General features: G+C 47.7%; 1 protein-coding gene across 1 annotated transcript in view; it reads left to right on the top strand.

Annotated features, from left to right (window-relative positions):
* prdm6 (PR domain containing 6) overlaps positions 1 to 12,652 on the top strand; it is a 320,670-nt gene that overhangs the window by 242,637 nt on the left and 65,381 nt on the right. The gene's annotated exons all lie outside the window — the stretch shown is intronic.

Below are 12,652 nucleotides of genomic sequence, written 5' to 3'. Positions count from 1 at the left end.
CTGGTGCTGGGGTCCATCTCCTGTGTGTTCGGATCTCAGCTGCTGAGTTTGTGGTGTGGCCTCCCGCAGTGTTCAGACACAGTGTCCAGGCATCACGGTCTGATTGAGATGCTAGACAATGACTCCCTCATGCTACACGGCCCGCGTAACCACAGGAATCCACTTGGGATGTGTGAACTGCTCAATTAACTACGATAGCTAATTCAGCAATAGCCTTCAGATGCAAAGCTAGAGGCCTCAGCAGTCAGTGGGTGGTCGGTGGGGCAGACGGGCAGGGGCAAGGGTTTCCCTGGAATGGATACATATGATCCATGTGTTGGCATGATAGAGCCGCATGAGGTTGCCCCCCAGCACCCCATACCTTCCTCCCTTCCTCCAGCGCTGACACCACCCCTCCTGTGGGTGGCATGATGGCACAATGGGCGGCACGGTGGCACAGTGGTTAGCACTGCTGCTTCACAGCTCCCGGGTTCGGGTTCAATTCCGGCCTGGTGTGACTGTTGCAGTTTGCACTTCCTCCCCATGTCTGCATGGATTTCTTCCGGGTGCTCCGGTTTCCTCCCACAATCTAAAGATGTGCAGGTTAGGTAGATTGGCCATGCTAAATTGCCCCTTAGTGTCCAAAAGGATAGGTGGGGTTACGGGGATAGGAGGTAGGCGTGGGTTTGTAGGGTGCTCTTTCCAAGGGCCAGTGCAGATTCGATGGGCTGAATGGCCTCCTGCACTGCAAATTCTATGGTTCTATGATTCGACCCACCCCAGATGAGGGTGCCCTCCCACCCGAGGGTGCTCCCCCACCCCTGCTGAGCACTGGAGCGGAATGCCCGCTGCCCCCGGGCTCTTTGCCTGTGAACAAAGATGGCTACTCACCTCCTCGGCTCCCCTTCCACCAGGTTCACATTTTAAAAAAGGAATACTAATCGGCGCCAGCGTGACTCCGGTTGGCCTGGCCTCATCTGATGGAGAGTGTGCAACAAAAGGTTTCAGTGAATGAGAAGGACAATGGTCTGAGAAATAAACAAGTCACTTGATATTGGCGATCTGGACAAAGGAGTAATGGATCCTCACTTTTCTGGTGCAGGTGAATCTCGCTGTCGCTATTCAGTCCATGCCATCCCACGCGATCTCCAGTGACCTTTCCTCATAAGGAGTGAGGACTTGCAACTCGGGCATCTCCAAACCAGGGGCGGAATTCTCCGACCCCCAGCAGGGTCGGAGAATCGCCCGGGGCCGCCTAAAATCCCGCCCCCGCCGTGGCAGAAATTCTCCGCCAGTTGGGAATTGGCGGGGGCGGGAAACGCGCCGCACCTAGCGGCGAGCCCCCTGCGGCGATTCTCTGGCCCGCAATGGGCCGAAGTCCCGCCGCTGGGAGGCCTCTCCCGCCGCCGAGGTTTGGACCACCTCTGGTGGCGGCGGGATCAGCGGCGCGAGCGGGTCCCCGGGGTCCTGGGGGGGGGGGGCATGGGGCGATCGGACCCCGGGGGATGCCCCGACGGTGGCCAGGCCCCAGATCAGGGCCCACCGATCGGCGGGCGGGCTAGTGCCGTGGGGGCACTCTTTCCCTTCCAGCTTCGCCACGGCCTCCACCATGGCGGACGCAGAAGAGAATGCCCCAGCGCACATGCGCCGGTGGTGATGTCAGCGGCATGCTTGCGCGAACCGGCAAAGGCCTTTCGGCCAGCCCTGGCGCCGGGCAGCGGGCCTCGAAGGCCGCTGGTGACGGTTTTGATGCCAGTCGGCATGGTGCCAACCGCTCCGGCGCGGGCCTAGCCCCTCAATGTGAGGGAGAATTCCGCACCTTTGGGAAGGCCCGACGCCGGAGTGGTTGGTGCCACACCGCTACGCCGGGACCCCCCGCCCCGCCAGGTAGGGGAGAATCCCGCCCCAGTTTTCTCCCTCTCCCTTTTATTATGCGCTATCTTCTCCTGTGGAGACAAAAAGGGACATTGTGAGCCGGAAGCCTGGTGTTTTGGGAGGGGGTCTATTTTAGTGGCATGCATGGATACCCTGCCCAGGTAGCAAGTGGTTGTGATGAGGAGTGCTGGGGGGTGGGGGGGGGGGGGGGGGGAGGGGGGGGTGGGAGGGGGGGTGCTAGTTCTGAGGAAGATATTGGGAGGTTGGGTGTTGGGAGGGTGTGAGGTTGCGGCGAGTGGATTAAAGGTGTGATTCCAGGGGTGACAGATAGAACTGATGCTAGGATGAGACAACTGGGAACTCGCCCTTGCAGCCCCAAGGAGGTCTTTCATTTTCTTGTGGCGTTAGACACCAGTCTTCAGTGTCAGGCTGCTGGCACTGACAGTCACTGTCACCGCTTCCCAAGCAGGATTTGTCTAGATGCTTCTGGGTCTTCGGCCCCCACAGGTGTTCAGGGTGTCCGTCCTCTCCTCATGGAGTTCAGAGCCTGTTCAGGTCTCTCTCCGGGAATCAAGGAGAATTGCCATTTTCTTCGCTTGACTGGTGATGAGTACAGAGGGACCATTTAAATTAGATTTGATTTGATTTATTGTCACATGTACCGAAGTACAGTGAAAAGTATTTTTCTGTGGCCGAGGGAACGTACACAGTAAGTACATAGTAGACAAAAAGAATAATCAACAGAGTACATTGACAAATGGTACATCGACAAACAGTGATTGGTTACAGTGCAGAATAAGGGGCCAAACAAAGCAAATATATGAACAAGAGCAGCATAGGGCATTGTGAATAGTGTTCTCACAGAGAACAGATCAGTCTGAGGGGGAGTTGTTGAGGAGTCCAGTAGCTGTGGGGAAGCAGCTGTTCCTATGTCTGGATGTGTGGGTCTTCAGACTTCTGTACCTTCTGCCTGATGGAAGGGTCTGGAAGAAGGCAATGCTTGGGTGGGAGGGGTGCTGGATAATGCTGTCTGCTTTCCTGAGACAGCGGGAGGTGTAGACAGAATCAATGTGAGGGTGGCAAGCTTGTGTGACGTGTTGGGCTGAGTTCACCATACTCTTCAGTTTCTTGCAAACTTGGGCCAAGCAGTTGCCATACCAAGCTGTGATGCAGCTGGATAGAATGCTCTCTATGGCACATCTGTAGCAGTTTGTGAGAGTTAATGCAGATATGCCAAATTTCTTTAGCTTCCGTAGGAAGTCGAGATGTTGTTGGGCTTTCTTGACTGTTGCATCAATGTGAGTGGACCAGGACAGACTTTTGGTATCATCTGCAAACTTATAGATTGAGTTGGAGTTAAATCTTGCCACACAGTCATATGTGTGTAGGGAGTACGGTAGAGTACTGAGCACGCATCCTTGCTGGGCCCCGGTGTTGAGGACTATTGTGGAGGAGGTGCTATTGCCTATCCTGAGAGATTCCGATCTGTTGGTGAAGTCAGGGATTCAGCTGCAACAGAGAGGGGTCACAGGAAATACAGCACCCCTTGTTAGCAGTGAACAGCTAAGCCCCTAATCAGGCGAATCAATGTGTGCTTCATGTGGGGGAATCATTTTTTGCACTTAGTATGGGTGGATTGTGTTCGGGATCATTCTGGCCCACCCAGTCGGCATCTCACCACATTACCTGTCGGATGTGGAGGAAACTGTAGCCGGTATGATTAGTAAATTCACGGATGACACCAAGATTAGTGGAGTGGCAGATAGTGTTGAGGATTGTCAGAAGATACAGCAGGACTTCAATAGGTTGGAGACTTGGGCAGAGAAACGGCAAATGGAGTTTAATCAGGACAAATGTGATGTAATGCAATTTGGAGGTCTTACATAGAGGGGAAATATACCGTAAATGACAAAACTCTTAGGAATATAGCAAGTCAGAGAGATCTGGGCGTGCAGGTCCACAGATCTTTGAAGGTGGCAACACAAGTGGACAAGGTAGTCAAGAAAGCATACGGAATGTTGGCCTTCATTGGACAGGACATCGAGTATAAAAACTGGCAAGTCATGCTACAGTTGTATAGAACCTTGGTAAGGCCGCACTTGGATTATTGCGCACAATTATGGTCGCCACATTACCAGAAGGATGTGGAGGCTTTGGAGAGGGTGCTGAGGGGGTTTACCAGGATGTTGCGTGGTCTGGAGGGTGTTAGCTATGTGGAGAGGCTGAATAGATTCGGACTGTTATCATTAGAAAGACAGAGGTTGAGGGTTGGCATGATAGAGGTCTACTAGATTATGAGGGGCATGGATAGAGTGGATGGGCAGGCACTCTTTCCCAGGGTGGAGGGGTCGGTCACCAGGGGGCATGGGTTTAAGGACTGTGGGGCAAAGTTTGGAGGAGATATGTGAGGCAGGTTTTTTTATGCAGAGAGTGATGAGTGCCTGGAGCGCGTTACCAGGGGAGGATGAGGAAGCAGATACATTAACGGCATTCAAAAGGCATCTTGACAAACGCATGGTTCGGATGAGTATAAAGGGATATGGCACATGGAATTGCTGAGGGTTTTGGCAAAGGTTGGTATCATGACCGGTACAGGCTTGGAAGGCCGAAGGGCCTCTTCCTGTGCTGTGGATTCTTTGTTCTTTGTGGATGACATCGAGTAATTCTTTTTGGAAAATTCTGCCCAATGTTTTAGAAATTGTATAATGAACATTTATATGAATGCCGGTACAGATATAAATTCAGATCATTGTCTCATTGTAGCAAAAATTAAGATGAAACTGAAAATATCAAAGAAGGAAAAGATGTGCAATGATGTAGGCCTTGACATATTGATGGATGAGAACATCAGAGAGGCATTCACGCTGCAAAAACATGAACAAATATCTCAGGACTGAGGAAACAGAACAAACAGATGTCTCAGAAATAGTAAATAAATAGAAAAACCTGGAAGATAATAGGCAACATACTGCAAAGGAAATATACCAAAATGGAAAAGCAAAAGTGACGAGGAGCGACTGACAGATGAGAAGCTTGCAATAATGGTAGAAATGATGGCATGGTGGCACAATGGTTAGCACTGTTGCCTCACAGTGCCAGGGAACTGGGTTTGATTCCAGCCTTGGGTGGCTGTATGTGTGGAGTTTGTACGTTCTCACCTTGTCTATGTGGGTTTCCTCCCATAGTTTTCTCCCACAAAGATGTGAAGGTTAGGTAAATTGGCCGTGCTAAATTGCCCCTTAGTGGTCAAACATGTCCAGGTTGGGTGGCGTTACGGGAATAGTGCGGGGAGTGAGCCTGGGTAGAGGGGCTTTCAGAGGGTCGTTGCAGACTTGATAGAGCAAATGGCCTCCTTCTGCACTGTAGGAATTCTATGATTCTATGAAAGGAGAAAGAAAAGAAACACACCTAAGTATGATGAAATTGAAAAGATGCAGGCAGTCCAGCGAGAAATGGTAGAATAAAATGTAAGATGATTATTACGCCTGGAAAGAAATCACAAATGAGAGTTATGCACCTGAAGATGGAATCTCTGAAGGATAGAAAGAAGGGTTAACAACAAATAGTGAGTGGGTTTATAAATGACAAAGATGGTAAAATATTGTTTGAAAGAGATACACTAACAAACGGACAGAATATATAAATGATGATTCAAATTGAGGGAGCCCACAAGATTTGGAGGCAAACGATTGACTGAACATGATATCAGAGATTTTTAAAAATGCATTGAAATCGATGAGTAAGGGAAAAGTTCCAGGTACAAATGAAGCAACACAAAACATGTAAATGCCCTTGGAGAAACAGAATTAGATTTCATAAGAAAAATGTGTGATCAAATATATACCAACAGATACATTCAACGTGGCAGTTGAAGTATAATGTGGATAAATATGAAGTTATCCACTTAAGATGGAGAACTGAATGGCAGTGTATTATTTAAATGATGATAGATTGATAACTGTTGATGTACAAAGGGACCTGGGTGTCCTACTGCACCAGTTTTGAAAGCAAGCATGCAGTTACAGCAAGCAGCCATGAAAGCAAATGCTATGTTGACCTGACTTGAGTACAGGAGAAAGGATGTCTTGCCTCTCCTGGAGTACTGTGTGAAGTTTTGGTCTATTCATCTAAGAAACTACACTGGTACCAAGACTGAGAAAAGATACTGAACTGGGCAAAACACACACGGTCCTGTAAATGTGAGAGACACTCGATCCGTGTGTACTGGGACATTGGGGCAGACCTGGCCAAGTGCCGGGTGGTATTTATCACAGCCAAGTTGGCCCTTTACAAGAACAACGTACGGTTCAGGATGCTGTAGCCCGCTAAACTCTGAGTGGCCTTCCAGGGTAGGGAGTACTACTTCACCACATCGGTAGAAGTAGATGAATTCGTGCACAAGCCCGGGCTGGGAAGGCAATGACAGTGAATCAGAGCTCCAGTCACATCGGACAAAAAAAGAGACTATTTGCGTGGGACTGATCTGCCTTGTCTTCGATCTGACGATGAGTCTCAGAAATGAGCGGGTGAGAGCAGTAGGACATAAAAGGGGGTGAGGAGGGGGAAGTACGTGTTCTAGCCATACTGGGGATCGTAACACGTGTCTACAGACTAAAGGGGGGACCACAGCTACAGTGGGAGGGAAGACAATTGCCTGTAAATACATGTGCTGATTTATGATGTGGAGATGCCAGCGTTGGACTGGGGTGAGCACAGTAAGAAGTCTTACAACACCAGGTTAAATTCCAACAGGTTTGTTTCAAACACTAGCTTTCGGAGCACAGCTCCTTCCTCAGGTGCCTGGAGCGCGTTACCAGGAGAGGTTGTGGAAGGAAATACATTAACGGCATTCACCTGAGGAAGGAGCAGTGCTCCGAAAGCTAGTGCTTGAAACAAATCTGTTGGACTTTAACCTGGTGTTGTAAGACTTCTTACTGTGCTATTTATGTTTGTCTTTTTTATTTTGTTCTTCGGCATGGTTTTGTAATATATAACTTATGAATTGTGAAATCTAAGATGTGAAAACCCAATTAAAACACTTTTTTTTTTTAAAGTCTGAACTCCCATAAGCCTGACTGAAGTTGACTGTAGTTTGATTTAAAGTGACCAATTCTTAATTTAAGATGTCCCATTTTATCAGGCCTAAAATCCAGGCCTTGCCAGGCTACCACACTGGAACAAGTAGATAAGTTTTTATGTTTAGGACAAATGGTAACAGAGAGTGGCAGATGTGATGCAGAAGTTAGAATAAAATTAGAGGTAGCCAAAAGTAATAAACTCAAGCCTGTACCGAGGAAAAAACTCAAGAGACACTATATTCGATCCATTTTCCTGTATGCCTCAGAAACCTGGACAATAAATAAAAATCAGTGAAAGAAAATAGAGGCCTATGAAATGTGGATGCTGAGATACTAAAAGATCCATATACAGACCAGAAGACATATGAAGAGGTTCTTGAAATAGCAACAGAAAAAGAACTCTCAAAAATGACACACAGAGAAAGAAATGCCAGTATTTCAGGCATATGGTTAGAAATGAAAAGCTACAGAGATCCCTTTCAGAGGGCAAAGTGGAGGGCAGCACAAATGGGGTAGATGGATGTAGATGGACGTAGACTGGGCAGCACGGTAGCATGGTGGTTAGCATAAATGCTTCACAGCTCCAGGGTCCCAGGTTCGATTCCCGGCTGGGTCACTGTCTGTGCGGAGTCTGCACGTCCTCCCCGCGTGTGCGTGGGTTTCCTCCGGGTGCTCTGGTTTCCTCCCACAGTCCAAAGATGTGCGGGTTAGGTGGATTGGCCATGCTAAATTGCCCGTAGTGTCCTAAAAAAAGTGAGGTTAAGGGGGGGGTTATTGGGTTACAGGTATAGGGTGGATACGTGGGTTTGAGTAGGGTGATCATGGCTCGGCACAACATCGAGGGCCGAAGGGCCTGTTCTGTGCTGTACTGTTCTATGTTCTATGTTCTATGTTCTAGACTGACATCACAGAGCAGTTGCAGACAAGCTACAGGGGATGTGTGAGGATGCACATCTATGAGTGAACTATATACTTGGGTGCCAAAATCCTGATTAATCCATTCCACTGGGAGTGTGTCATGGAGTAGAGTTATGTGGGTAAGGCGGGAAAGTGGAGTTAAGGATTATTATATCAGATCAATCATGATCTTATTGACTGGGGAGGCAGACCTGGTGGGCCAAATGGTGCAACATGATGGCACAGTGTTTAACACTGCTGCCACACAGCAGCAGGGACTCAGGTTCGATTCTGACCTTGGGTGGCTGTTTATGTGGAGTCTGCATTTTCTTCCCATGTCTGCATGGGTTTCCTCAGGGTCCCACAGTCCAACGATATGTAGGTTATGTGGATTGGCCTTGCTAAATTGTGGTGACTTGGAAATATATCGCCACTCCTTCACTGTCACTGGGGCAAAATCCTGGAACTCCCTCCCTAACAGCACTGTGGGTGTACCTAATCCTGAAGGACTGCATTGGTTCATGAAGGCAGCTCACCACCACCTTCTGAAGGGCAACTAGGGATGGGCAACAAATGCTGGCAAAATCAGCGACACCCACATCCCATAAATTAATTTTTTTAAAATTGTCCCTTAGCTTACAAAGTTCGATGGGGTTACAGGGATTGGGCAGGGGAGTGAGTCCGGGTGGGGTGCTGTTTAAGAGGGGCATGCAGACTCGATGGGCTAAATGGCCTCCTTCTGCACTGTAGGTATTCTACGAATGACCTCTTTCTGCTCCTATTTCTTGTGGTCTTAGATGCTAATTGTGTCCAAAATTACAGGAATTTGGTCATTGTCGTGTTCATAATCAGAAGCATTAATAACACCTTCCCTGAATTACTCGTAAGAAATGCCATAATTTATTACATTTGGTGAGAAGAGTTTTGGAACCTTTTCTGGGCCCTCAGGAGTAGTCACATCTGCTCTCCGATGTTAATTCTGCTCTAGTTTAATAATAACAATCGCTTATTGTCACAAGTACGCTTAAATTAAGTTACTGTGAAAAGCCTCTAGTCGCCACATTCTGGCGCCTGTTTGGGGATGCTGGTACTGGAATTGAACCCGTGCTGCTGGACTTGTTCTGCATTACAAGCCGGCTGTTTAGCCCACTGTGCTAAACCAGCCCCTGTGGGGCTGAGCATACGCAAGATGAAATTCTTGGGATAACTTAGGAACTTTCTTAAACATGCCCCATTGATGTAGAACACTCACCTATGTTCTTCCATGCCGGGAATACCTGATGAGAAGATACACTTCACAGCTCACTGCAGGACCTACTCGAAAGGATCAGTGAATCGGGTTGGTGTAGGTTGCTGGACAGCCATCTCCGTTCTTTTGGTTGCTGAAGCGCGAGGGATCAACCTGGAACGCAACTATTCTGGCCCCTGCCAGAGCCCCTTCAGATAGAAATCCTGCCGATGACAGTCGATCATGCCTGCACTCTGTAGTTGTTAGGTACAACTGGAAGCAGGATGCTAATGCTATAAATGTGTTAAAGAGCCACAGCAAAGCCTGCTTTCTCACAATTGGGAGTCTGACCCACTGGTGGCCCATGGCTGTCGGATAAGTGAAAGATTCTTCCCAACCTTTCCGTTGACTAGACAGGTTTGGGAATTTTCTGCACTATGTCCTGGAGAGCTTATTTTGGATGGTTGTAATCTTTCCGTTTTTGTGTAACACGAATCGCAAATTCAGCCTGTACTGGATGAAAACTTTCTAGCACCTGATGAGGAAGAACTTGATTACAGTGAGGATGGTAAGGAGGTGGGACGGCACCAACACTAGACACAGCACTTAGAGTTTTTTGGCAACACTTAATTAACTGGCACTTTACCTGAACAGGTCCACTGCCTGCCACAACCCATTCCTAACCTTTTCCCCTGCTTCCCTCACATCCCAAACTTCCCACTCTCCCTCACCCCCACACACCCTGACCCACCTCCGTTCCTTGTTTTGACCAATATCTCCCTCATCCTTTGATAAATATCAACAGGGATCTACAAAATGCCTGATATTGCACCATCAGCAACTATGGCACAAACACTCTGCGGAAGAATTAATGATTGCAAATGGTACTTACTTGAATGGTTCACACTAATCCCATGAAACAAAATCATCACAATGGTGTTGGCCTACAATGCTAAATGATTTTTTTGGCCTTTTACCAATTCTAGGAGGTGCTTGCAAGGTAGTTTCAGCATGGGAGGTGAAAGGTGGTCAGATGGGGATGTTTGTGGTCAGCAACCTCTAGTAGCTGGGGTCTAAGCATCCTAGCTGTAGACGGCAGCATTTCAGTGTAAATAGGATTTTTGCCACTGTCAGATTTGGAGCAGGGAAAGCCCCAAGAAAATTTCCAGCATTTGACTGAGAAGGAGGTACCTGAGAAGTTTATGAAATAGTATGTGATATGGGAAAGATAAATCCAGAATTTTCCTTTAAATTACATTGCAAGAGTAGGATGAGGAGGCATTGCGCAAAAATAATAAAAGGAAATTTAGAACTGATGTCAAGAAATTCTCCATCACGCAAAACATCATCAGTGTAAAGAGTAGAATTCCAGGATGAGTAATGGAGGCAAATACTCTGAATCTATAAGGGGCAATTAAAGAAAAATAATAATTCATTGATTGGACGAGGGCGTCGCTGGCTGGACCAGCGTTTATTGCCCATCAACCGAGTAGCTGTTCGGCCATTTAATAATCAACTAAATTGCTGTGTGTCTGGAGTCACAGGTAGGCCAGACTGGGTAAAGATGGCAGATTTATTAGCTTTTCTTGAACTTCGGATTTTTATTGAATTCCAATTTCACTATCTGCTTGGGTAGGATTCAAGGCCACATCATCAGAGTGTTACCCTGAGTCTCTGGATTACTGGTCTTGTGAAAATACCACTACACTGCTGCCTCCCTTGTATGGTGGATCGAGGCAACTGAGGATCTTTCTGGTTGGATTAATAAAGATGGGCTTGGCTGTCTTCAGTCATAACTACAGTGATTTTTCAATTATAGACAAGGAAACACAACATTTTAGTGAAAGAACTGTAAATTAATCTGTTTGGAGCTGTCACTCCTTGTAGCCGCAGAGTCACAGATGTCTACAGCACAGAAAAGGCCCTTCGGCCCATCGCGCCTGCATCGGTCAAAAACAACCACCAAACTATTCTAATTCCATTTTCCAGCACTTGGTCCATGGCCTTGAATGCCTAGGCATTGCAAGTGCACATCAAAATATTTCTTAAATGTTATGACGGTCTGTGCCTCCACCACCCATTCAGGCAGTGAGTTCCAGACTCCCACCAGCCTCTGGGTGAAAAAGCTAATCCTCACATGCCCTCTAAACCTCCTGCCCCTTAACTTAAATTTATGCCCCTGGCCATTGATCCCTCCAACAAGGGGAAAAGTTTCTTCCTGTCTTCTCCATCTATACCCCTCATAATTTTATGCATCTCAATTATGTTTCCTGCCAGTCTCTTCTACTCCAAGGAAAACAACTCCAGTTTATCCAATGTCCCTTCATAACTAAAACACTCCAGCCCAGGCAACATCCTGGTAAATCTCCTCTGCACCCTTTCCAATGCTATCACATCCCTCCAATAATGTGTATTCCAGAACTGCACACAATACTCTAGCTGTGGCCTAACCAACGTTTTAAACAGTTCCAGCATAACCTCCCTGCTCTTAAATCCTATGCCTCGGCTAATAAAGGCAAGTATGCAATGTGCCTTCTTAACCACTGTATCTACCTGCTGTGCTACCTTAAGGGACCAGTGTATATGCACACCATGGTCCCTCTGATCCTTGTGCTTCCCAGAGACCTGCTGTTTATCATGTATCCCCTTGGCTTCTTTGTCCTGCCAAGGACCTCACACTTATCCGGAGTGAATTCAATTTGCCACTGATCAACCCATCTGAATACTCCTGTAATCTATTTCAAACATATTCCAAACACTGAATATCATGGGCTGGATTCTCCCAAAATGGGGCTATGTCTCCACGCCGGTGTAATAACGCAAACGTTTCACTCCCCAGTTTCCCGCAAAAAATAAAGGTTGACTCACTTACCTCCTGGGGGCTGGCAGGGACCCGGGGAGCTTCACGCAGCTTTGGCTGCGGATACAGGCTCCCACACTTCCGGTTCCGAGTTCGTGCATGCGCATCAAATCAAATAAAAATGGCCAGTGCTTTGCCAGTCTATTATCTTAATCCATTATCTTGGAACTGATCCAGGATGAAATTTACTGCTGGATCTTTCCCTCACGCTACTTAGTTTCAGTTTTCCTAGTGATATGTACACTGGGACAGAGGTGACAGATTAACTCTGGGCAGCACGGTAGCATTGTGGATAGCACAATTGCTTCACAGCTCCAGGGTCCCAGGTTTGATTCTGGCTTGGGTCACTGTCTGTGCGGAGTTTGCACATCCTCCCCGTGTGTGCGTGGGTTTCCTCCGGGTGCTCCGGTTTCCTCCCACAGTCCAAAGATGGGCAGGTTAGCTGGACTGGCCATGATAAATTGCCCTTAATGTCCAAAATTGCCCTTAGTGTTGGGTGGGGTTACTGGGTTATGGGGATAGGGTGGAGGTGTTGACCTCGGGTAGGGTGCTCTTTCCAAGGGCCGGTGCAGACTCGATGGGCCGAATGGCCTCCTTCTGCACTGTAAATTCTATGAATCTATAAACTCCCCCACCCCATCTCCATCTGTCCCTCTCCCTGATCCTGGCAAATCATGGTGCAACCATTTAAAAATGTATTTCTCTAATAGGAAGGAAAAGCAAACCTCACTTACA

The sequence above is a fragment of the Scyliorhinus canicula genome, chromosome 8 (assembly GCF_902713615.1).
Source record: "Scyliorhinus canicula chromosome 8, sScyCan1.1, whole genome shotgun sequence".
NCBI classification, from domain to species: domain Eukaryota; kingdom Metazoa; phylum Chordata; class Chondrichthyes; order Carcharhiniformes; family Scyliorhinidae; genus Scyliorhinus; species Scyliorhinus canicula.
This window is presented reverse-complemented; position numbering and strand designations above follow the sequence as displayed.